The 25,939-nt window shown below is 38.3% G+C and overlaps 1 long non-coding RNA gene across 3 annotated transcripts in view; it reads right to left on the minus strand.

Annotated features, from left to right (window-relative positions):
* Window positions 1-14,074: 14,074 nt before the first annotated feature.
* The window catches only part of LOC140604217 (uncharacterized), a 111,975-nt gene continuing 100,110 nt past the window's right edge, over window positions 14,075-25,939 (minus strand). For 2 of the 3 annotated variants that reach the window (XR_012007225.1, XR_012007222.1), the window contains 2 exons: window positions 16,249-16,328; window positions 14,075-14,518 (listed from right to left, as the gene is read on the minus strand). This is a non-coding gene — a long non-coding RNA (uncharacterized lncRNA). The remainder of the gene's footprint in view (window positions 14,519-16,248; window positions 16,329-25,939) is intronic. The other variant, XR_012007226.1, reaches the window with a different exon arrangement.

The raw sequence follows: 25,939 nt of genomic DNA on the forward strand, positions 1-25,939 counted from the left end.
AATTTTGAGGAGAAGCAAACATTCAGACCATAGCAACCCTTTGTGAACCTGTGTGCTTGTTCACTTCTCTGTCTGGAATGCTTGTCAGCATTTGTGGTGATGAACGTCCTTTCACCTTTAACAACTCCAATGTTACTTCCCCAGTGAAGTCTTCCACATTCTCCTCCATGTCCTCCCTCCTCTACCTTCAGACTGCCTCAGGTCTCCATCTAGTTTAACACAGATCACCTTCTAGATTCATCTATTTACGTGTTTGTCTCCAAACAGGCTTGTGAATTCCTCAAGAGCAGAAACTCAGGTTTTATTCTTTGACTATTTAATGTCCAGCAAAGGCCTTGGCTGGTAACAGATGTTCAATGATAACTTCACAAGAAAAGACTTTCATATTTAAGCTAGGTTTACCTCTGGACTCTATCAGTCCTGTAAGTGAGGATTCTTCAATTGAATGTTGTGTTGGGTTGAATTGTGCCCCCTCACCCCCACAGCAAGTCCTCAAATTCATAGGTTAAAGTCCTAACCCCTGGCACCTCATATGGAGGTAAGGTTTTTACAGAGGGAACCAAAGTAAAGTGAGATCATTAGGCTGGCCCTAATCCAATTTGGTGTCTTTATAAAAAAAAACAGAAATTTGGAGACAGACATACAGGAAGAACACCATGTGAAGATGAAGACAACCCCCTAGAGGGCAGGGAGAAAGGCTTGGAGCAGCTCCTTCCCTCCCAGCCCCCAGGAAGGGCCAACACTGCCAACACCATGATTCTGGGCTTCTAGCCTCCCGAACCTCAAGACAAAAACAAAAAATATATATATTTCTTGTGTAAGCCACCCAGTCGATGGATCCTTGCTATGACAGCATAAGGAGAGTAAAGCTAATGCTTTGATATTTGATTTGTTAATAATAATAATAATAAGAAGAAGAAGAAGAAGGAGGAGGAGGAGGAGGAGAAAATTGTAGTCAGTGTGGAATAATAAGGTCATTTATAAAATTGCTTAAGGAAAAAAATTGGAGTTCATAGTTCACTGTTACCTATGGCAGCTTCAAGTCCATCAAAACTGCTGCCTTCAAACTACAAGTAAAGTATAATTTGCTACTTTTGACAGGACAAGTTATTGTAGTCTGAACTGCAGTTTCTTTGTTGGTTACTTATAAGTGTGGTTGGAGTTTGACGGATTCCATTACCATCTTGAGTGGGATTATGCAAATAGGCACAAAAGCCAAAAGCAAATACTTGCTGAGGAAAAAGCATTTTTAATTACTTCTTTGTATACACATGACCTTTAAAACGTGTATAGACATTCCTATGTCTCCATTCTGTAAGTCACTTAACCAACTGGCATTGATTGACATGGTTATTCAGTTTCCCTCCCCAGGAAATAATAGGTTCATTTCTCCCTTCAACAAATTCATATCCTGCCCCCAAGCCTCAGCCCCCCTCCAACTAAAACAAAGCTTGAAAAACAAACCCAATTTCCTTATTGGCTTGGGACAAACACAAAGTTGCTCCTTTCATTCTTCAATGGGAAGGAAGTGCATGAACAACAAAAAATTCTCAGAGCTACAAAAGGCACGTAAAAGAGGGCTGCAGTGTTGATTCCGCCATTCAGACAAGGGTCAAGATCCAGCACAGACATGGCTGTTGAGAGCTCACAGACACTTCTCCTGCTGGCTGTCCTGGCCCTGAGCATCTTTGTTAAAGCAGCTATAGCTTTTACATTTTCCTTCTAAGCACTGCAAAAGTTTAGAAAAGATTCCAGATCTAATGAGATTGTATCTGGCATTGAGCAAAATCTAGAAACTGTAAGATTAAAACCTAAGTATAACATATGTTTAGACCGTGGAGTGTCAAAGAATTTCTTGTTGAGTTAATTTTAAAAATCTTTTTAACTTCCTGGGAAATATTTAACTGTAAGCATCTGTGCTTGTCTTACCAGAGACAACAGCCAGAGCATTACTGCAAATAGGTTTAGGGTGTTTATTTTAAGGATGGTAGGCAGATAGGAATTGCCACTTTCAACTGATAGAATTCACAGAAAATTTTTATGTCTACAACTTTTCATAGGAGGAAATCAAGTGGATTTTACCACAAAATAAGTTATTTTATAGACCAGGCATAATTTGAAACAATGAATTATTGGTCCAGTGTGCTTAGCCATCCCTTAAACATAGCAGATGCTCAATAAATGTGTGTTGACCATAAATAAAGCAGATGGCTAGATTTGTGTGATTGTCTCCCTAAATAATGCTATCAGCACTTATTTTGTGAAGTGGGGGTCCTGCTGCATTGGTATATAAAGGATAAGCACAGTAGCTGCCTGTATTCTCACTCAGGGTTTGGCCATTCTTTTCTTGCACAGTTGATCCTTGTGAAGGCCAAGAGTTGCGATGTCAGTGTATTCAGACACATTCTGACTTTGTTTCTCCCAAATTCATTACAAATGTCCAGCAGAAAAGAAATCATGTAAGTAGTAAAGACAAACTCATTTATTATCTCAAAGTTCTCTAAGTCAGTAGTCTAATGGCTTGACTAGGTTCTTTGCTTAGAGTTTCATAAGGCTTAAATTAAGGAGTCCGCGAGGTTGACATCTCATCTGGAGGCTCTGGGAAGAATCCACTTCCCAGATTTATTATGTTGTTGGCTGAATTCAGTTCTTTGCAGTTGTAGGATTGAAATACTCATATTCTTTCTGGCCCTTGGTTCATGGTCACTTGCAGCTCCTCAGCTCTTTCCATATCAGCAGCTGAGAATCTGCCTTACATTGAATTGATCTCATACTTTAGATCTCTCTTTCTCTTCTGCTACCTGCTTTTAGGGCCATGTGATTACATTGGGCCCACCTGAATCATCTCTCTTTGGATTAATTTAGTCAACTCACAGGAATCTTAACTCCATCCGCAAAATCCCTTTGCCATATAATGTGACATAATCACGGGTGTAATATCTCCTTATGTTCCTAGAGACTAGGGAGGAAAACATAATGGCTCTTCTTAGGATTCTCCCTAATGTGCATACAAAAGAGTGTGTAAATATATACACATACAGTTTAAGGAACAGTAAGAGAGAAAACACCCATTCACTTGCCATCCAGGCCAAAATCTAGAACATGATTAGTACATCAGAAGCCTGCACATGGAAAACATCTATTATGGGCTGAATTGTGTTCTCTCCAAATTTTTATGTTGAAGTCCTAACACCTGAAACCTCAGAGTGTGACTGTTATCGGAGATAGGACCTTTAGAGTCGTGATTAAAGTTAAATGAGGTCCCAAGGTGGGGCACTAATCCAATATGACTGGTGTCCCTGTAAGAGAGAGAGACACCAGGAATACATGCAGACAAAGAAAAGGCCTGTGAAGATACAGCAAGAAGAGGGCCTCCTACAAGCTAAGGGGACAGGTGTCAGAAGAAACCAAACCTGCCAAAACCTTGACCTTGAACTTATAGCCTTCATAGTGAGATAATAAGTTTCTGTTGTTTAGGCTACCCAGTCTGTGGTATACTGTTATGTCAGACCTAGCAAACCTCCCAAATCATATACCTCCCCCACGCTAAGAAATAATTACTATTTGAGGGGTCGTTTCTTCCTTTTAAAAATAGTTTTGCCATCTCTGTATGAAATCTAAAAATTACAATTTTGCCTGTGTTATGGATTGAATGTGTGTCCCCACTCCCAACCCCAAATTCATATGTTGAAATCCTAAACCACAAATGTTTCTGTATTAGGAGGTGGGGCCTTTGGGAGGTGGTTAGGTCATGAGGGTGGGGCCTCATCACTCATTAATGGGATTAGTTTCCTTAAAAAAGAGACCACAGAGAGTTCCTTAACCTTCCAACTTGTGAGGACAGAGTAAAACAGTGGCCTTCTATGAACCAGGAAGTAGGTTCTCACCAGACACCAGATCCCTGGCACTTTGATCATGGACTTCCCAACCTCCAGAACTCTGAGAAGTAATGTTTGTTGTTTACAGCACCCAGTCTGTGGGGTTTTTTGTTGTTTTTTGTTTGTTTCTCTGTTTGTTTATAGCAGCCCAAATGGACTAAGCCTACTTTTTAAAAAATTTAAATTCAAATTGGTTAACATATAGTGTATTATTACTTTCAGAGTTGAGTTTAGTGATTCATTTGTCGCATATGACACCCAGTGCTCATCATATCAAGTGCCCTCCTTAATGTCCATCACTCAGTTACCCCATCCCCCACCCACCTCCCCTCCAGCAACCCTGAGTTCGTTTCCTATGGCTAAGAGTCTCTTACAGCTTGCCTCTCTTTATAAGACAACTGCTTTGGGACTTCAGGACCCCACGCTGAATATATTCTTTGATTATGCAACATTTTATTCTGCAACACATGCATTTTGATATGTTTAGCTGTAGTTTATTCAATTTAAATGACATTTAGCAGTAGTAGGAATACTAAATAAATACCAAATTTGCTTATCTAATCCACTATTGGTGCACATTGAGGTTCTTTCCAGATTTTTGCTATTATCAACATTCTGTATATGTGGTTCATGTATATGAGAATTTCTCTAGGGATTACTTGCTGGTTTAAGGTTTGCATCTATTTAACCTTACTAGGCTATGCCACACTGTATTACCGTATTATGGTACATAAAACCACTTGTTGTATTATATATTGGCCAATATCTGGTGGCGTTAACCTGACGAGTATATAATGGTATCCTTTAATTGTTCTTTTAATTTGCATTTCTCTGTTATTAATGAGGTTGAGTATTTTTTCATATGTTTATAAGCATTTGTGTTCCTCCTTTTGTGAAATTTCTTTTTTTTTTTTAATTTTAAAGATTTTATTTATTTATTCTTGAGAGACACAGAAACAGAGAGAGAGGCAGAGACACAGGCAGAGGGAGAAGCAGGCTGTGAATCCATCCCGGGTCTCCAGGATCAGGCCTCGGGCTGAAGGTGGCGCTAAACCGCTGAGCCACCCGGGCTGCGCCTTTTGTGAAATTTCTGTTCATTCCTTTGTTTCTTTTCCTACTTGCATACTATCTTTTTCCTATTGGCTTTCAGGTATTGTATTCTTTATATATTATGAATATTAACCTTTTGTCAGATTTATGGATAGCAAAGCTCATTTTCCAATTTGTGGCTCATATTTTCCTTCATTCTATGGTGTTCTTTCAATTAACTTAAGTTTGTGTTTCTAATATATTGAGTTAAGCAATATGCTTTTTTTCTGGTTAGCACATTCAGTGTTTGTTTCTTTCATAGACTTCACAGAAATATTCCTCTATATTGTCTTCTAGAGTTTCTATAGTTTGTTTTCCTTTGTATTTAAAACTTTAACCCAAGTGGAACTAATTTTTGTATGCGACATAAGGGAATTATACAATTTTATCTTATTTTTCTATATGGTTCATCAATTATTTCAGCACTGCTACTTCTATCATAAACTGAGTTCCCATTGATGTGTAAAGATATTTCTGACTTCTCTATTCTGTTCAATTAATCAAATTGTCTACACTTGTACACCATCTTTACTAAGATTTTATACTAATTTTTGACATCAAGAAAGGAAAATTCTACCATCGTCTCCAGAGCAGATTTTCTCAGACTTTTGTTTGTTCTTCTAAATAAATATTAGAAGCAGCTTGCAAATTTGCACTAATTTAATTATAATTTTGAGTGAGTTTCTTTGAAGTTATTAATTAATTTGTGATTAATAATTAAGATTATAATCTTAATAATTAAGATTAACTTGTGAATTATTGACATTCTTATGATTCTGAATTATTTCAAGAGCATAAAATAGTTCTCAATTTATCAAGGGCTTCTTTAATGTCTTTAAACAAAGTTTTGTTATTTTCTCCATAAAGACCTTACATATCTTTTTTATTATTTAAGAAAAAAAGGCACATTTCTAGTCACCTTATATTTTTTGATGCTGTTGTAAAGAATAGCTTTATAAAATTTTATGTTCCAGTTGTTTTTAGGATTTAGAGATAAAATTTTTAGTTAATTTTGTAACTGTGAATTCTTTACTTGGGTAGTCACATCATCTGGCAATAATGGCAGTTTAGTTTCCTTCTTTGGAAACTTATGCTTTTATCTTTCTAGCTTTTAGAGATAGCTTTTGGACTCTTCTTTCTGCATTCAAAGGGAATACTTACAAGTTTTCACCATTATGTTTGATGTTTTGAGGGTGTCTTTGTTTTGGTAACTTGCTCAGAGGTTATTGCTACATTATCATCATTATCACTTTCACTATGATCTGGTCCTCATGTAAGGAACTTCAAAGAGGTAGAGACTTGTGGTTCTGTGAAGGACACTTGAAAACTATAGAAGTAATTTAAACTACAGACTTAATTTAAATAAGCAATTTGTGTTCGCCCTCCCTCCCCCAGTAAGTGAGACTTTAGCAAGGTCCAAAAGCCAGCACAATTAGCACAGGTATGATGATAAAGAATGTATAGTAAGTGGTTGATAATTGGCAGCCAGGAAGCTGTTACCTTTGTGTAGATTTTCCAGAGTCTAACACCTGTGTAGCACAAGTCCAATAAATGTTTGCTGACTTGTTGATAACCCAAAAAGTCTAAGAAAAAAATTATTCTTTAATTGATTTTTAAGATTTCATTATGTACACTGGTATGACTGAAAACCATATTCCAATAATATGATTAATGTAGTTTGAGAAATAAATCCATATCCATTTTAAGCATAAAATTTCATGTTATTGAACTTTTAATCAATAAATTCAAAGCATTATTGATTTACATATAGTTATCATTTACCCAAAATGCTTTTTTTTTTTTTTCAGAGTCACACTGAAAGATGAGAAATTAATTTGTTTGGATCCTGAGGCTGAATGGGTGATGATTATTATTAAAAAGATTACCAACAGGTATAATCAATGCCAAGGATTCTCATATTCATACTTTCTCTTTTCTTTTAATTAAAGATATTTATGAGTATATACAGACTCTGCTATAGGTCAGAATAAAATTACAGTAAGATTAATGAGTCTATACCAGAAAATCAAAAGTGTGGTCCCAAGACTGGCAGAATTACCGTCACCCAGTAACTCATTAGAAATCCAAATTATTAGGCCTCAGCTCAGACTTACAGGATCAGAAACTGGGGTGCAGCCCAACAGTCTGTATTTCAACAAGCCCTCCAGATGATTCTGATGCATGACCAAGTTTGAGAACCATTGATCCATACCTTTTATTTAACACACTATCCTAGTTGACCTGTGTTATAAATATCCCCAATTAATATAAAAATGATCGAAAATTACTAGAACTGTCTCGTTCAGATCAGCAAGGCAGGCAATAGACATATATGGTGAAAAAAAATTTAAGAAAAAAAAATTCCCCTTTGAAAAAAATTTATCTCCAACATTTTTAGAAACTAGACTCCAAATAGAATTTGCAAATTGGTGAATGGAAAAGATACACTAAGGACAGGCAGGTGACAATGGGAGTGTGTTTGGATTGACTTCTGGGGAAAGAAATCAAGCTAGGAGTTTTAAACCATAGCAGTATGTAAGAAGAGAGAGGTGACCAGTCCTAATGGAAAACCTAAATTTTGTGGATTTTTTAGTTAAAAAATAAACAGGAAAATAAATTAAGGGTATGTGGACTTATGATTCGCCCAGAGGATCACCTTGACAATTACGTGTCAATGTGGTGGGAAGAGTTTGAATTTGTGAATCATATAGCTATGGTTTAATGTTCCAGATCCACAGCTATAAGTTACATCATTTTGGTTAATTCACTTAACCTTGGGATTTGTATGATTTCATTTGTCCTTACTTGGCTTTATTTTGGGGGAAGTAGAGGTTACACATGTAAAGTGATTATGGCTGTTATTAGTTTTCAGCTTACCAAATATGTAAGCTTTTTTCTTTATTCTTCAGAGTTTTTGCTTTTTTTCTTAAAGGCACCACACATGGGAAATCTTGTGTATTTGTATAGTTAACTTGTAGCTCTGCTTATATTGTAGTGCTCCTAACTGATGGTCACACAAGGAACGTCACATCCTATATGGGTATGGAGAGCCACTGGTACCTGTGAGCTTGAACATCCTCCAGAGTTTTCTTTGAAAGTAGCACCAACTTATGCTAATTTATGACTAAAATGAACTGCCTTCTTTACTCATTCTGACAACTTAAACATTGTTTTCAGGCAGGAGATTGGCTACTTGTGTGGAAATAATGGAAGAAGAGGTAATGAAATTTCTATTATGTTGGAAGAATAATCTCCCAAACTCATATAGTAGGTGAGAGGTTTCCCTGTTAGGCTCAGTATACTTTAATGGAGTCTACCTCTTCCTTGGTGTACTTTCCACTTAACTTTTTAGTGGATCTGGCTTTTTTTAATTCTTTTTTTTTTTTTTTTTTTTTTTTTTTTTTAATGATAGGCACACAGTGAGAGAGAGAGAGAGGCAGAGACACAGGCAGAGGGAGAAGCAGGCTCCATGCACCGGGAGCCCGACGTGGGATTCGATCCTGGGTCTCCAGGATCGCGCCCTGGGCCAAAGGCAGGCGTCAAACCGCTGCGCCACCCAGGGATCCCTGGATCTGGCTTTTGACAGACTTTTCACTCAACTCCATCTTTTGAGATTATTCTTAACAGTATATTTCTTGATTAGCTTATCAACATTCTGACCTCTTGATTGCTTGGACTTCTGAGTTCCAAAGGCTTTAACTTGCTCCCTATTTTAGTCACCTACAACTTTGGATGTCAGTATAAAGTTGGGTTTATCTATAGTCTTCAAATCTGAAATACCTCTTTTAGAGAAATTTTTTATTCATTATAAAACCTATGCATTTAGTAAGAAGAAAATGGGGTTTATACACTTATATAGAATTGTCTTAATTTCTAAGAATTTACTCTTAAATAGAGCAAACCTAATAGACAGCATCAGCCAAGTAAAGTAATCCAACCCAGGAAACTGTAAAGTCATTGAGTTGGTAGAGGAAGGGAAGGAAACTTAGGACCATCTAGACCCAAGGAAAATCACAAGGATGATGCCTCAGAAAGATGAAATGGAAAACACAGAGCTAAAGTTGTGTTCTAGTCATTTAACTTCTTCTAGGTAGAATTTCTGCATATGCAACACCATATTGAGTGAATAAACATATTTCTTTTTTATTATTTCTGAAGGAAAAAATGTGTTAACAGATGAATGATGTTCTCATGGAGCCAATGAATAGGAGTGCTGTTTCAGAAAATGTCTTAGTCAGTTGGGGCTGCTAACAGATTACCAAATTACCAAATTGCTAACAAATTAGGCCAAGTTGTTGGCTTAAACAACAAGCATTTATTACTCACAGGTCTAGAAGCCAGGAGTCCAAGGTCAGGGTGCCAGCATGGTCAAGTTCCTGAGAAGGTCCTAGTTTATAGATGGCCATTTCCTTGCTGTGTCTTCACATGATGGAAAAAGAGAACTAGCTCTCTGGTCTGTTCGTTCTTTCTTTCTTTCTTTCTTTCTTTCTTTCTTTCTTTTCTTTCTTTCTTTCTTTCTTTCTTTCTTTCTTTCTTTCTTTCTTTCTTTTCTTTCTTTCAATATAAGGGTACTAATATCACACATAAGGATTCTACTCTCATGACCCAGTTACTTTCCAAAGGCCCCCACCTCCAAATACCATCATGTGGGGATTAGAGTTTCAACATATGAACTTTGAAGGGACATAAACATGCAATCTGTAGCAGAAAGGGATTCAGTCCTTGGACATTGGAGCCCTGAGGACTTTCTCTTGTCATCTGCTGTGTCTTTGTCTCTCTCTGCTGACCTGGGATTTTTCTCTTCTCTCTGATTTTTGAGTCTTGATGACTGGTCATCTGCAAAAAGTAACATACTTTCCCTCATATTCAATTTCCAGTTCCTGAGTGAGAAGACCTTATTGGCTATATGGATTCAGGTGTCCACAAAGGTCCAATAAACTGTGGCCAAGGGATAATAGTTAAATAGTGCAAGCAAGGCCATCTGGAACTTACACTGTTAGAATGCAGAAACAGCTAAGTGAGAGTTTCTTATGAACTGAATCTTTCAAAGGATCACTACATGTGTGTCTTCACATGTGACAGGGGAAAACAAAGATGAAAGAGAAAATGTATTTCCTCAGGAGAAACTATTGTACTTTCAAGAGGTGATATGCATGTATTGAAAGAGCCCTGGGCAAAAGGTCCAGAGGTCTAGGCTCTGCAATTCTGTCTTAACTTCTCTGTACTCTTTTGTAAATGTGAAAATATGGCAAACAAAATAAAGTATCTTCATTCCTCACAGGATTGTCAACAGGAGATAATAAAATAAAATTGCTTTGAAAGTAAGCATGAAAAATCATAAAGTATTATCCTTATTATTAGTAAAATGTTAAAATCAATTCCCAATCAGTACGTAAGACGGCCAGTTTTATGGTGGCTATTTACATCGTCTTATCCACAATTCTAACAATTCCAACTGTCTCTAAGCTGTCTGAAGCAGGTGGTAAATTTTGCTGCTGTGGATCATGGCAAAAATAATAATCATGTTATTAAGCTATACACTAACAATTAGCTCTAGGTTTGGGCTTGATGCAAAAACGATCTCAGGACCACAAGTACAAGACTGAATATTTTAGAATATAAAATTCCAAATTTCAAGGGAAAGGGATCAAGCTGGCACAGTTTGTGTCATGCACCCACTCATGGTCTAGCACCCTAGGAAGGGAGGGTAGAGACACATCACAGAGACATGGCCAGCAGCAACCCCAGGATAAGGCAGGGCATTTCCAGAGTAGCTGGTAGACAGCTCAGTGGGGTGAGTCAATAGATTAGGTTTGGCTAGAGAGATCATCATTTTAGATGAATCTAAGATGCACCAAAGAGATAAAAATACAGACTATATAAAAAGAAGGCTGAGATGTCCAGAGTAGTATTGAAAATATCTAACTTATTTCTGAAAGGAATACCAGACAATGTGGGGAGGGACAAGGAATGAAGAGTAATATTTGAAAGGATAATGACGAAGAATTTTGTAGACAGATGAAATCCTCATATTCAGAAGCCCAACAGATTCGAAGCATGATAGAAAAATAAAATCCACACCCAACTACATTGAAATGAACCTGCAAGATTCCAAATACAAAGAAAATGCCTTAGAATGAATAAGCATGACCTATACCATGTGGCAAATGATTCTAGAAGGAGGGCTCAAGGAAAAGTCACACCTACAGTAGGTCTCTAGAATACATACATGGTTTTTCTAAAATGGAAACATTGTGGCTGAATTAGTTGCAAAAGAGCATCAAATTGCTGAGGCTTTTTATGCACATTTGTAAAGAAGACTCAAGGCCATCAGATTCTGCTGGTGTTAATCATGTCTAAATGTGAGACAGCTTCTAAAGGGTATAGTAAACTACCAAGAAGAAACCATGGTTAGGGAGTCATTTATTTATTTAACTAACTTTACTAGAAATTTTTTGCTTCCTTATGTTTGTGGTTTGTATACTTTAATTACTTACCTGCCCTCCTGCCCCATTCTTCTAAATGTGTTAATGTGGAGAAGTGGTAAAAATTAATAGTTAAAAACAGGATTTGAGGCAGACAGATCCTATTTGTTCTAGCATTTACAAAGAACATGATTTCAGGCAAATAACAGCTCTGAATTTCAGTTTCTTCTTCTATAAAATGTTAATACTCATATTTACTTTAGAAAGTGAATGAAAAAACTAAAGAAGTGAATCGGCATTCATCTCTTTATGCTCTAGGAGCCACATCAAATTACCCATAGTCTTTGCGAACGTATTATCCATTTCTTGGCCTAAAGCTTATACTCATGCTGTTCCCTCTACCTAAATCCCCTTACCCTGCCTCCTTCCCCTGCACCTGACCTGACATATAAAGGAACTAAGATCTGAGGAATGGTCTTAGTTTGTGTATCACCTCCTCCAGGTGGCCTTCCCATAACCTCTCAAGTCTGGGTTATTGGCTCCTCGTCTATATAAGCTGTCAGAATTACATTTGCTTCATATTTTGTCTCATTTCACAGGGTGTAGTGTGTGTGTAGGGGGGGGAGGTTTAAATCAACACAAATAACTGACTTGCCAAAGATTATAAAACCAGAGAGTGGCAGAGCCACAGCATGAAGCCAGGAATCCTGATGTTTATCCTCCATTACTCTATTATCTCCATTACTCCCACTTGTAGTTACCCAGCTCCACCCTGGTTACACCCAGACTGTGGGACACTGAGACATAAAACCTCCAGAAAGAGACCCTCTGTGTGTTTCTAGGTGAGGAGCATCTCTTCCCCATGACACGGTAAGTCATCAGGCCATCTAAGACATCCTGACTGCTGCTACCTTCAGTAATGCCAGCCTTGCCCCACTGGATCATCAAATGCTATAATCTTGGTCTGGACTGATAGCTGTTTCTGCATTTTCTTCTGGGTGCCAACAAAAATATATCATTCTGATGTAGCCAAACCTCCCTCCAGAACTTGCCATTGACACCGAGATTTTTCTCTACTCTTGGGATTCAATTATTGCCATTGCTGAAAACAATTGTCCCCCCACCTTGCACCTCCCCTCCTACCTTGAAACACACATTTATTTACCCATGACTGGCCCTACCCCATGGAACAGGGAGCTCAGGGTGAAGGAGGGGCAAACTCACTGTTCCTCTATTTTTCTACTTTATTAACACTACAGTTCATCCAGTTGCCTAAGCCAAGGATTTAGGAGTCATCATAGACTAACTTTCCTCTTCTGCCCCACATCCAGCCAGGCTCTAGGCCCTGCCACTTCTCCACCTTCTTTACCCTTCTCCATTCAGTCCTCCTTTCTCTTCCTTCTGCCATTGTCCTAGTTCTGGTAGTCTCAAACTTTTAGCAGTTTCCCTGAAAATGGCCTCCTGACCAGTAGTATCCATGACTCTGGTCTGTTTCTATTCCTGTCAGTCGGATTCACTACAGAGTGACTGTTCCAAAACATGAATATCAGTGGGTGAGAAGAATCCTTCATCTATGAGGCAAGCCAATCATTAAGAACAACCATTAATCAGATCCTCTCTGGAAATTATCCATTATTCTTCAGATTTGCCTCAAAACTCACTGGGTGGATCCAATTTTGATTCATTTTTCTTGGAGTCATTCAAGTTTTGATTCCCCCCCAGCACCATCTGTCAAAAAGGGACCCATATTTCTATTGTCATTTCATTTTGTTTAATTTGCTCTTTCTTACCTATGGGCCAAAGCTTACATCAGCAAATAGGTACATGTGTTATATTTATTGAAAAAACATATGTATGGTAAAAATTTAAACAGTGTAAGGGTTATGCCATTTTTTTAAAGTAAAAGATAAGTTTCCTTCCACCTCAAATGCTGAGTTGTCTGGTTTCCATCTCTCGGAGTAAGGATTTTTACCAGTTTTGGTGGACTTATATTCTCAGAAATGTTCTCTACATATACCAGCATATCGATGACATAAATGAGAGTCTCATTTCAGTACATTTATTTACTCATCTATTTACTTGTTCAGGATGGGGAATTGGGACAGAATATGTTATTGCTGGTATGTACCATTGTTCAGTTTCCCGGTCTATTCTGATAGACATTTAGGTCTTTCTGGACTTGGTTTCATGTGAGAAATAATGCTTTAGTGAACATTTATGTATTTTCATTTTATGTCTATACAAGTTATGCAACCATACCTGTAGTACAAATATATAGAACAGGAATAACTGAATCAAAGGGTATGTGCGTTTTACATTTTGATGAACATTGCCAGAACAGTTCCAAAGAATTTGCACTAATTTAAACTCCGTCTATTAGACTATGAAAATGAAATGCACTGGTGATAGTCTTTGTCAAACACTTTGGTCTTTGCTAGACTGATAGGTGAAAACTATTATCTTATTGTTTGAGTCTGTATTTCTCTAATTGAATGATGGTGGGCTTCTTTTCCTTTCTCTCCTTTTTTTTTTTTTTTTTTTTTTTTGCAGCCATTTATACTTTACTTTCTGGAAAATTTTTTTCATTATTGGTTTTATCATTTATTTGTAAGCTACCTGTAAACATTTTTTTAAAAAACCATTTTTATGCAAAATAAATTGCAAAATATTTATTCTGTATTTTCCATTTGTATTTTTATTTTATTTTGTTTTATTTATTTTGAATAAAACAACAGAGAGAAACAATTATTTCAGTGTAGTTAATTCATTAAATTTGTTCGTAATGGTACCTAGAGTTTGTGTTTTGCTTCCATGGCACTTCTCCATCCCAAAACTTGGTTTGTTCAAATTGAGAGGTTTGAACCAATCACTCCCCAAATAGATATTCTCTAAATTAGGATTGCTGGAAAACAGGCTTCTTAGTGAGTGGATCACATACATCATCCCTAAGAATGATGAACTTACATTTAAGAGGTCTTTTCAGGGCAGCCCAGGTGGCTCAGCAGTTTAGTGCCACCTTCAACCCAAGGCATGATCCTGGAGACCCGGGATCCAGTCCCACATCAGGTTTCCTGCATGGAGCCGGCTCTTCTCTTTGCCTGTGTCTCTGCGTCTCTCACTCTGTGTCTCTCATGAATAAATAAATAAAATCTTTTAAATAAATAAATAAATAAATAATCTTTTCAATCTGGAATGTTTACAAGTAGTTCATGTCTTAAAATGAATCGATATATCCTAGCAATGTCATCTTCAGGGAAGAACAAGGGTAATTTTAAGCTTTAAACATAGATATATGTGTGTTTGTGCTTTGTTGATATATACACATAGAAGTATATGTGTAAATATTCAGTAAAAAATACATATATAGTATTTTTATATTGAATATGTGTACATAAACATTTTGTATTTTATACAAAAATACTACATACATTCTTGCATACAAAATATACTAATATATATTTGTATATAAAAATCATATATTTTTTTCACTGAAAAAGAAATTTAACCATATTACAATATATTTTGTATAATAAATGAGGAAGTAATACCCAAATCCCCCTATAGTAATATACTGCTATTATTTTAGTACATTCCCTTTCCATCTGCTTTCCCATGTATATATAGTTATAAGTATAATGGCATAAGCCATCTTTAAGGGACACTATAAAGGAGTGCCCTGTTAGATCAAAGAAACACCAGCAGAAAGAAACAAGAGGTATAGTGCCTTAGAAGCAGAAGTTGAGGAGAGGGGTTTATAAGAAGTTGAGTGAGGCCTGCATCCCATCTTTGCCTGCCCACACCCCAAATCAGGGCACAGAAAGATGCAGAGTACTTCATGAAAAATATTTGGAGAACAAACCAACATGCCCATAAAAAGTTTGCAGGTGTAGCCTGGTACAAAATAATGTATAACCAGCCAGTCATCCAAGAAAGAACCACAAATAAATTCAGTAAAAAATAAATAAATAAATAAATAAATAAATAAATAAATAAATAAATAAATAAAAATAAATTGTCATCTTCCTCTGTGTTCCTCTACCCTTGTTCTGATGCTAGAAAATGCAGAAGCAGAGCAATGATGAGTAGGGAAGGAGAAAAATAATTTCAAAGTGGAGAAAGAGAAAAGAACAGACCCTGGTGATTTCATCCAGTCTTATGACTAAATGTCATCTATGTGCCAATGACTCTCAGACTTAAAACTCCACCCTTGAACCCTCTCCTGAACTCCAGACTTGTGTATCTAACTTCCCACTGAACACTCCACTTCAGTATCTAACAGCCATTTCACAGTTAATATATCCAAAATGGAACTCTTGACCATCCCCAAAAATGTGATCTACCTGCAAGTCTACATTATAGTTGACAGCAAATTTACCCCCTCCACTGTCCAGGCCAAAAAACTTGGGGATTTTTCTTGACTTCTTTTTACCCACACATTGGATATTATTTTTGTCAGGAAATCTTATTGAATCTACCTGTAAAGTATATCTAGAATCTGATCACTTCTCACTACTTCAACTACTACCTCCCTGCTTTGAGCTAGCCTCTCTCACCTGGGGAGGCCATCATCTTCAAATTGACTTATGCTTCTATACTTGCCACCCTCACTCCACAGTTTGTTTCAAAACAGCGGCCATAGTAGTGTTTTAAAACATAGATCATATAATGTCATTCATTTATTCAAAACTTTTCTTTCCATCACATCCCATCTCACTCACTCACAGAAAGGTGCTAGTTCTTATAATAGCCAACGAAGCCTTATGTCTGCCCTACCTCACCCCCTGTTTCGGTCTGCTTGAGCTTCTATAACAAACCATAGACCACGTGACTTAAACAACAGACATTTATTTTCTCACCATTCTGGAGGCTGGAGCAGAGTGCCAGCATGGTCAGGTTCTGGTGAGAACTCTCTTCCTGGTTTACAAACACTTTCACACTGTGCCATTACATGGCAGAGAGGGGGGGAGAGAGAGAGAGAGAGAGAGAGAGAGAGAGAAATGAGCTCTCCGAGGTCTCTTCTTATAAAGACACTAATCCTATTGGATCAGGATCCTACTCTATGTCATCATTTAGCCCTAATTACTTCCATAAATGTCTTTTTTTTTCCAAAGTACATATTGAGGGTTAGAGCTTCAACATTTGAGTATTGGGAGGATATAAACACTCATTTCCTACGAGGTCCCTTGCTCACTCTCTCCATGCACACTGACCTGCTTAATGACCCTAGAACAACTCATACATATGCCTGCCTTAGGGCTTTTGCTCTGGTTTTTCCTCTGCCCGGAATATATTATTTCCAGATATTCCTGTGGATAACTGTCTCATTTCTTCAAGTCTTTGTTCAAATATCAGCTTCTCAATTAAGCCTACCCCAATCAGCTAATTTATAATTGCTAACTACCCTCTTCACTACCCTTAGGTCTCCTTATCCTACTGTCTCTTTTGTTGTTCCATCAAACCTTCTAAGACACTTTATAAGGAGCTAGTCATATACTGGGAACTCAGACAGGCTGGGCAGGGCAATGAAAGCCTGATCAGAATAGCTGCTGTTGCCCCAGGAACAGGGTGTGGGGGCAGGTGGGATTCATAAAAGAGGCCATCCAGGAGCTAAGTCTAAAAAGCCAGTGGGAGCTTGATAAAGTAGGTGTTTAGGAGTGAGTGGTTTATTTGAAAACCAAATAAACCTTAGCCACCCCCCTCCCCAAAAAATAAATGCAATAGTGGAATCTCAGACATTATGATAGAGCAAAGAGGAAGAAATTTGGGGGCAAGTGGAGAATTAAGGGGAAGAAATAAGGGAAAGATTGGTCTTACTATTTGAGCAGATAGGATTCTGGCTTGCTAGAGGATATTTCATGAAGGTTTGTTTCCAGCTTGTTAGTTTAAACAATAGAATATCACCCCATCTGACTTTGCTATTGCTAACTTCTCTCCTTTATGTGGGAATTGTCTTAAGAAATATATTACCAAATATCTATACTTTAACAACTATGAACAGGTTTCTAATCTTGCTAATGGATAAATGAAGTGGTACACTATTTAACCCAACTAGGATCTAGAAAATGACCAGCTTTCTTTACATTTGAGAGGTAAGTATTATTAAAACCATGGTCATCCCAAGGCAACTCAGGTCTGCTCTCTGACTGAATTTCTTCTCTATTCCTTACCTTACACTCAAATTGGGTGATTGTCAATACTCTAGGCAACTATTTATTACTTTTAAGGATTCTGTTTTCATATGTCTATGTGCAATGTCATCATGTTTCTAGGAAAAATACCTCTTCCATCTGTTAAGTAGCTATCGCAAGGTGCTCTAATCAAGACCAAGCTGGATTTTAAAGTCTGTGCGGCTATTTGTATAGCTGGTAAACTGACAATTTTCACCTTGGATTAACTGATTATGGGTATCTTTTTTGGGTAGCAGAAGGGGATGGCCTAGAGAAAGTGACAGGGAGGGAACACAGAAAATAAAGCCAGCAGAGAAAAACTTATGTCCTTTTCCCTTATTTGAGAAGTTGTTTGAGACCCCAGAAGAGAAAGGTGATAGGGTTAGAAAACACAGCCTGAAACACGGGAAGACTCAGTAAAAATAGCATATAATGCATTTATCTATCAAGTTAAAAAAATTATATTTATCTATATTGACATGATTCACTTGGAGAATGACAATTTTGTTGTGTGGTAAATGTTGTAACAAATTAGAGGAAATGACACCTAATGACACCTACAGCCTGAAAATGAAAGGTTGGAGAACCATTTACCATTCAAATGGTCCTCAAAAGAAAACTGGGGTAGCAATCATCATATCAGATAAATTAAAGTTTATCCCAAAGACTGTAGTAAGAGATGAAGAGGGACACTATATCATACTTAAAGGGTCTATCCAACAAGAAGACCTAACAATCATGAATATTTATTCCCTAATGTGGGAGCTGCCAACTATATCAGTCAATTAATAACCAAAGTAAAGACATACTTAGATAACAATACACTAATAGTAGGAGACTTCAACACAGCACTTTCTGCAAATGACAGATCTTCTAAGCACATCACCAAAGAAACAAGAGCTTTAAATGATACACTGGACCAGATGGATTTCACAGATATATACAGAAATTTCCATTCGAACTCAACTGAATACACATTCTTCTCAAGTGCAAATGGAACTTTCTCCAGAATAGGCCACATACTGGGTCACAAATCAGGTCTCAACCGATACCAAAAGATTGGGGTTGTCCCCCTGCACATTTCCAGACCACAATGCTTTGAAACTTGAACTCAATCACAAGAAGAAATTTGGAAGAAACTCAAACATGTGGAGGTTAAAGAGCATCCTGCTAAAAGATGAAAGGGTCAACCAGGAAATTAGAGAAGAATTAAAAAGATTCATGGAAGCTAATGAAAATGAAGACACAACTGTTCAAAATCTTTGGGATACAGCAAAAGCAGTCCTAAGAGAGAAATACATCACAATAAAAGCATCCCTCAAAAAAATGGAGAAAACTCAAATACACAAGCTAACATTGCACCTAAAGGAACAGGAGAAAGAACAGCAAATAAAACCTACACCAAGCAGAAGAAGAGAGTTAATAAAGATTCGAGCAGAACTCAATGAAATAGAGACCAGAAGAACTGTATAACAGATTAACAAAACCAGGAGTTGGTTCTTGGAAAGAATTAATAAGATAGTTAAACCATTAGCCAGCCTTATTAAAAAGAAAAGAGAAAAGACTCAAATTAATAAAATCATGAATGAAAAAGGAGAGATCACCACCAATACCAAGGAAATACAAATGATTTTAGTAACATATAATGAGCAGCTATACGCCAATAAATTAGGCAATCTAGAAGAAATGGATGCATTTCTGGAAAACCACAAACTACCAAAACTGGAAGGGAAGAAATAGAAAACATGAACAGACCAAAAAACAGGGAGGAAATTGAAGCAATCATCAAACACCTCCCAAGACACAAGAGTCCAGGGCCAGATGGCTTCCCAACGGAATTCTATCAAACGTTCAAAGAAGAAACAATACCTATTCTACTAAAGCTTTTCTGAAGGATAGAATGGGACAGAATACTTCCAAACTCATTTTATGAGTTCTGCATCACCTTAATTCCAAAACCAGAGAGACCCCAGCAAGAAGGAGAATTATAGACCAATATCCCTGATGAACACAGATGCAAAAATTCTCAACAAGATACTAGCCAATAGGATCCAACAGTACATTAAGATTATTCACCATGACCAAGTGGAATTTTTCCCCAGGATGCAAGTTGGGTTCAACATTCATAAAATAATCAACTTGATAGATCATATCAACCAGAGAAAAAACAAGAACCATATGATCCTCTCAATAGATGCAGAGAAAGCATTTGACAAAATACAGCATCTATTCCTGATCAAAACTCTTCAGAGTATAGGGATAGAGGGAACATTCCTCGATATCTTAAAAGCCATCTATGAAAAGCCCACAGCAAATATCATTCTCAATGGGAAGCGCTGGGAGCCTTTCCCCTAAGATCAGGAACAAGACAGGGATGTCCACTCTCACCACTGCTATTCAACATAGTACTGGAAGTCCCAGCCTCAGCAATCAGACAACAAAAAGACATTAAAGGCATTCAAATTGGCAAAGAAGAAGTCAAACTCTCCCTCTTTGTAGATTACATAATACTATACATAGAACACCCAAAGTCTCCACCCCAAGATTGCTAGAACTCATACAGCAATTCGGCAGTGTGGCAGGATACAAACTCAATGCCCAGAAATCAGTGGCATTTCTATACACCAACAATGAGACTGAAGAAAGAGAAATTAAGGAGTCAATCCCATTTACAATTGCACCCAAAAGCATAAGATACCTAGGAATATACCTAACCAAAGGGGTAAAGGATCTATACCCTAAAAACTACAGAACACTTCTGAAAGAAATTGAGGAAGACACAAAGAGATGGAAAAATATTCCATGCTCATGGATTGGCAGAATTAATATTGTGAAAATGTCCATGTTACCCAGGGCAATTTACACATTTAATGCAATCCCTTTCAAAATACCATGGACTTCCTTCAGAGAGTTGGAACAAATCATCTTAAGATTTGTGTGGAATCAGAAAGGACCCCGAATAGCCAGGGGAATATTAAAAAAGAAAACCATAGCTGGGGGCATCACAATGCCAGATTTCAGGTTGTACTACAAAGCTGTGGTCATCAAGACAGTGTGGTCCTGGTACAAAAACAGACACATAGATCAATGGAACAGAACAGAGAACCCAGAAATGGGCCCTCAACTTTATGGTCAACTAATATTCGACAAAGCAGGAAAGACTATCCACTGGAAAAAAGACAGTCTCTTCAATAAATGGTGCTGGGACAATTGGACAGCCACATGCAGAAGAATGAAACTAGACCACTCTCTTTCACCAGACACAAAGATAAACTCAAAATGGATGAAAGATCTAAATGTGAGACAAGATTCCATCAAAATCCTAGAGGAGAACACAGGCAACACCCTTTTTGAACTCGGCCACAGCAACTTCTTGCAAGATACATCCGTGAAGGCAAGAGAACCAAAGCAAAAATGAATTATTGGGACTTCATCAAAATAAAAAGCTTCTGCACAGCAAAATAAACAGTCAACAAAACTAAAAGACAACCTACAGAATGGGAGAAGATATTTGCAAATGACGTATCAGATAAAGGGCTAGTTTCCAAGATCTGTAAAGAACTTCTTAAACTCAACACCAAAGAAACAAACAATCCAATCATGAAATGGGCAAAAGACATGAAGAGAAATCTCAGAGGAAGACATAGACATGGCCAACACGCACATGAGAAAATGCTCCACATCACCTGCCATCAGGGAAATACAAATAAAAACCACAATGAGATCTCACCTCACACCAGTGAGAATGGTGAAAATTAACAAGACAGGAGACAACCAATGTAGGAGAGGATGCGGAGAAAAGGGAACCCCCCTGCACTGTTGGTGGGAATGTGACCTGGTGCAGCCACTCTGGAAAACTGTGTGGAGGTTCCTCAAAGAGTTAAAAATAGACCTGCCCTACGACCCAGCAATTGCACTGCTGGGGATTTACCCCAAAGATTCAGATGCTGTGAAATGCTGAGACACCTGCACCCTGATGTTTCTAGCACCAATGTCCACAACAGCCAAACTGTGGAAGGAGCCTCGGTGTCCATCGAAAGATTATGGATAAAGAAGCTGTGGTCTATGTATACAATGGAATATTCCTCAGCCATTAGAAACGACAAATACCCACCATTTGCTTCAACGTGGATGGAACTGGAGGGTATTATGCTGAGTGAAGTAAGTCAATCGGAGAAGGAAAAACATTATATGGTCTCATTTATTTGGGGAATATAAAAAATAGTGAAAGGGATTATAGGGGAAAGGAGAGAAAACGAGTAGGAAATATCAGAGAGGGAGACAGAACATGAGAGACTCCTAACTCTGGGAAAGGAACAAAGGATAGGGGAAGGGGAGGTGGGCAGGGGGATGGGGTGACTGGGTGACGGGCAGTGGAGGGGGCACCTCGTGGGATGAGGACTGGGTGTTATACTATGTGTTGGCAAATCAAACTCCAATAAAATAATATACAAAAAAATATGTGGTAACAGCTACAAGTGTCAATTTATAGTGTCATCAACACACACACACACACACACACACACCCTTACACAATGTTAGTAACGCCAGTGTCTGCATGGATATGGTCATATCCTTACCGGCAGTAAGCAAAGTATATTGAGCTTGGTAATGGTGCATGCCCATGTACTATTCATTGCATTTTCCCAAGTTGATTTGTGTTCCAAATCTCCATCAACCCAGGACCACCTTAAATCTTAAAGCTTGAAGTTTAATATTACCTGGACTTAGCCATTTAGTGTGAAATATGGTTGAGGGCTGGTTTTCACCTGGGTCTTCAGCCTATCTGGGCAGTGTCCTGGATTACAAACTCAGTGACAGGTGTGTTCCATTAAACTGGCCATTATATTTGGGTCACCAAAATCAAAGTTCAGATTTGGGAGAATGAGCAAACCTACTTAGGGACAAAGGGGTCTTTTATACACCACTTATTTTTCTGATTTTCTGATTTCCTGATTTTCTTCAAATCTTGATCTAATAATTCGTCATTGTTTTGGCTGTTTCGACTTTTATTTATATCTTTAAAGATTTTTATTTATTCATTCATGAGAGACACAGAGAGGGAAGCAGATACATAGGCAAAGGGAGAAGCAGGCTCCCCGTGGGGAACCCCATGTGGGACTAGATCCTGGGACCCCAGGTCACACCCTGAGCCGAAGGCAGATGCTCAACCACTGAGCCACCCAGGCGTTCCTTGGCTGTTCAACTTTTACAAGAGTTTTTAAAAATATTTTATCTCTCCTTTTTACGTTTTCTGTCAGAATGGGACTCCAGATAACCTAGACTGCATTATTGGAAACCAGAAGTCTCAATCACATCTGCCTGAGAAAATTTCACTCAAGTTTTTGAAGCTCTGCCATTGCTTCAGTGATGCTGCTCTTGCTTTTCTCATACATACATTTCTTCCTTCTTCAAAACCCCGTATCACCTATCTGACCCTCTCTTAATCTCCTTTTAGTCATGAGTGCACCCAGTGTTTCCCTTTTTGTGTCGTGTTAGATTCTCAACGGCGAGTGGCATGTCTTATCCCTTGAAGCAACTAGTTCATGCTCTGCACAAAGGAAACACTTAAGATTTATTTAATAGAAAAAAATTTCAAAGCATTGCTTAAGAAATCAACTATGAAATAACCACTTCAGTTATTTCCCACATTTCTTGATTGCAAAGGGGAATAGTCTTGAGCAATAAGAAAACTTCCCTAGCCTTTTCCCTCACATTCCACTTGAGTTTACATAAAGTGTCAGCCCCAGTTTATTCTTCTATTAACAGGGCCCAGCTGCTGGAACATTTAATCACCATTAGTTCAACTTGTGATAATGAACATGTTTCATCAGTCCACTTCATAAAACTCATTGAGAAACTTTGGTTCACAAAAGAAGGAATTTGACTCCCAGGGAGTCATCTGTTCTATACAGATGTGGTCAAGCAAGACTGAACGCCAAACCGCATGACAGTATGTGAAATGATGTGGGGAAGGGAGGAAATCATTTGCATAGAACATGAAACACACGTGTTGCCTTAACTGCCTGCACATTTCAGGGGAAAAGTGTTGTGAGCCAAAAAATATCCCGAAGTTTGAAATTACACAACCCAAGAGACCAATTTTAGGCTCATCATGTATTAGCTACTTATTCAGTCTTAGACAATATAGACTGTAAGTCATCATTATTTTACATACTATTTAGAAGGAGAAATATCAGTTAAATAATCTGTGTTCCCCATTAATGGTAAGCATATCATGACTTCAGATATGTTAAAATGTGATCAAATACGATTATTAGAATCGCTGAAATAGTATGAATCTTATTACCTTGCCAACTTTATTTCTCCATTTGGTAAACAAATGGTTATAAAAAGACTTTCTCATAAATTTTAGTTTTCTTGTCATCTTTTCTTTATCAGTCTCAATGCTGACCCAGGGGAGTCAAAATCTGCAGCAACAGAATGAGTCATAGTGTGAAGGTAAAGGATCCAGCAGCAAGCCTACCCACGAGGAAGAGATGCTGGAGGGCAGGGGAGGGGTATTGTGCAAGTTGAGCTGCAGGTTGTACCGCTCAGAAAGAGATGTTTTCCCTGTAAACTTACTTTTACCCCCTCATAATATATCTACTACGGAAAAGAAGGTGTATTGAAAAGTTAATTAATGTGATGTCTCTGCTTCTGAGAGGAAGATAAAGATTCTTTAGATTGACAGGCATCTATGTGGAACCTGCTTAAGATTCTCTCCCTCCCTCTGTCCCTCCTCCCTCCACTTGCATGCACACCTGCGCACACACATGCACGTGCAGCCTCTCTCTCTAGTGGACCTGCATAACATAACATTTTCCTCTTACCTGTCTCCTGAGAGCCACCTGCACACCTATAGCAAGTGATTGGTTCTGTTCTCTGTCATGTGTGAAAGTAGCTTATCCCAGAGGGGGTGTCTGAGATTTTCCAACCCAGCTTGTGACTAGGTAGATAAATCTGCCTAATTCTGGGGTTCAGTATTAAGGAGTTCATCTACCCATAGATACAAATTTTGATCTTTAATATCAGCTTTTTTAGTAATAAAGGTGATATGTTGTCTTTATTTTTTTTAAAGATTTTATTTATTTATTCATGAAAGACACAGTGAGAGGCAGAGACACAGGCAGAGGGAGAAGCAGGCTCCCTGCAGGGAGCCCGATGTGGGACTCGATCCCAGGACTCCAGGATCACGCCCTGAGCCGAAGGCAGAGCCTCACCCACTTAGCCACCAAGGTGTCCCTAACTTATTTTTTCTTATCTTAATTAAATCAAGACTCCTAAATCAGGAAATTGTAAGGAGCACTATTTGTAGGTTCCCTAAGAAAACAACTAGCATACCTGAAACCTTGGCTCTGATGAGCAGGCAGGCTTCTGCACCTGAACACAAAAACTGTGATAAAGGTTGTCCCATCAAGGTGCCATCGAGAGATTCAGTTCATCATGTAACCAGCCCTTCCTCATTCTGTTTGACGCAGTCGTGATTAGAACTCCGGCCTACATTTGAGTGTGCTCGTCCTTATCTGCTAAGGAAGAGGGCCACTCCTTTCTTCTCCCCTTTCTCTGGCTTCTCTTAGCTTCCATCAACAGTGTGTCTAAGGCTTTATCTCCAACCCATGGTGGACTTGGCTGACCTCCCTTTACCACTAGCTAGCAGAGAAGCAACCCAGGCACTGATCCAAACCAACCAAAATGCAGGCAGCTGCAGTCTACTGGAATGACAGTGGCATTGCCTAAGGGCCGAGCCAAAGCACTTATTGACTCCTTGTGAGCCATCAAATTAGGAGAATAAGCAATTTTATCTGTAAAACCACAACCTACTTTGCTTGGCCACATTCTCAGAGACCGGCGAACTAGGAACAAAGGCAGCTGTTCAGGGATACAAAGAAGTGGAATATGAGAAGAATCAGAGCACTGGACTGGAGGAATCTTGCCCAGCTCTGTGCTCAATTTATTTCCTTGGATAGATACACTCTGTATCAAGACAACTAAGTCACATTTTTACCAGGAAAAAAAATTCAGCCAGAATGCTTAGTTTTGTTTTCTGCACCAAGAGAAAACATTCTCACACAGTCTATAGGCTTCTGTATTACTTATCATTATTTGTCATTACTTTATTTAGTTGTGCCCCGCCTTCCATCCTGAGCTTACCCACTACCCAGCCATTCATGCCGAAAACAGCTCGGAGCGGGTAGAACCTGCCATTACTTGGCCTTAGCTACGTAGCCTGTCTCTTGCCTTATCACGCTCTGGAACTTTTATGACATGGGAGCCCCCAGAAGTGAGAGGCAATTACTCTCTTGTTGCTGCCAGTGGATACTGGAGGATCCCGTGGTAGTGAATCCTCCCTGCTTCCCTCCTCAAGGCAGAGAATTCT

The sequence above is a fragment of the Canis lupus genome, chromosome 14 (genome assembly GCF_048164855.1).
Source record: "Canis lupus baileyi chromosome 14, mCanLup2.hap1, whole genome shotgun sequence".
Classification (NCBI taxonomy): domain Eukaryota; kingdom Metazoa; phylum Chordata; class Mammalia; order Carnivora; family Canidae; genus Canis; species Canis lupus.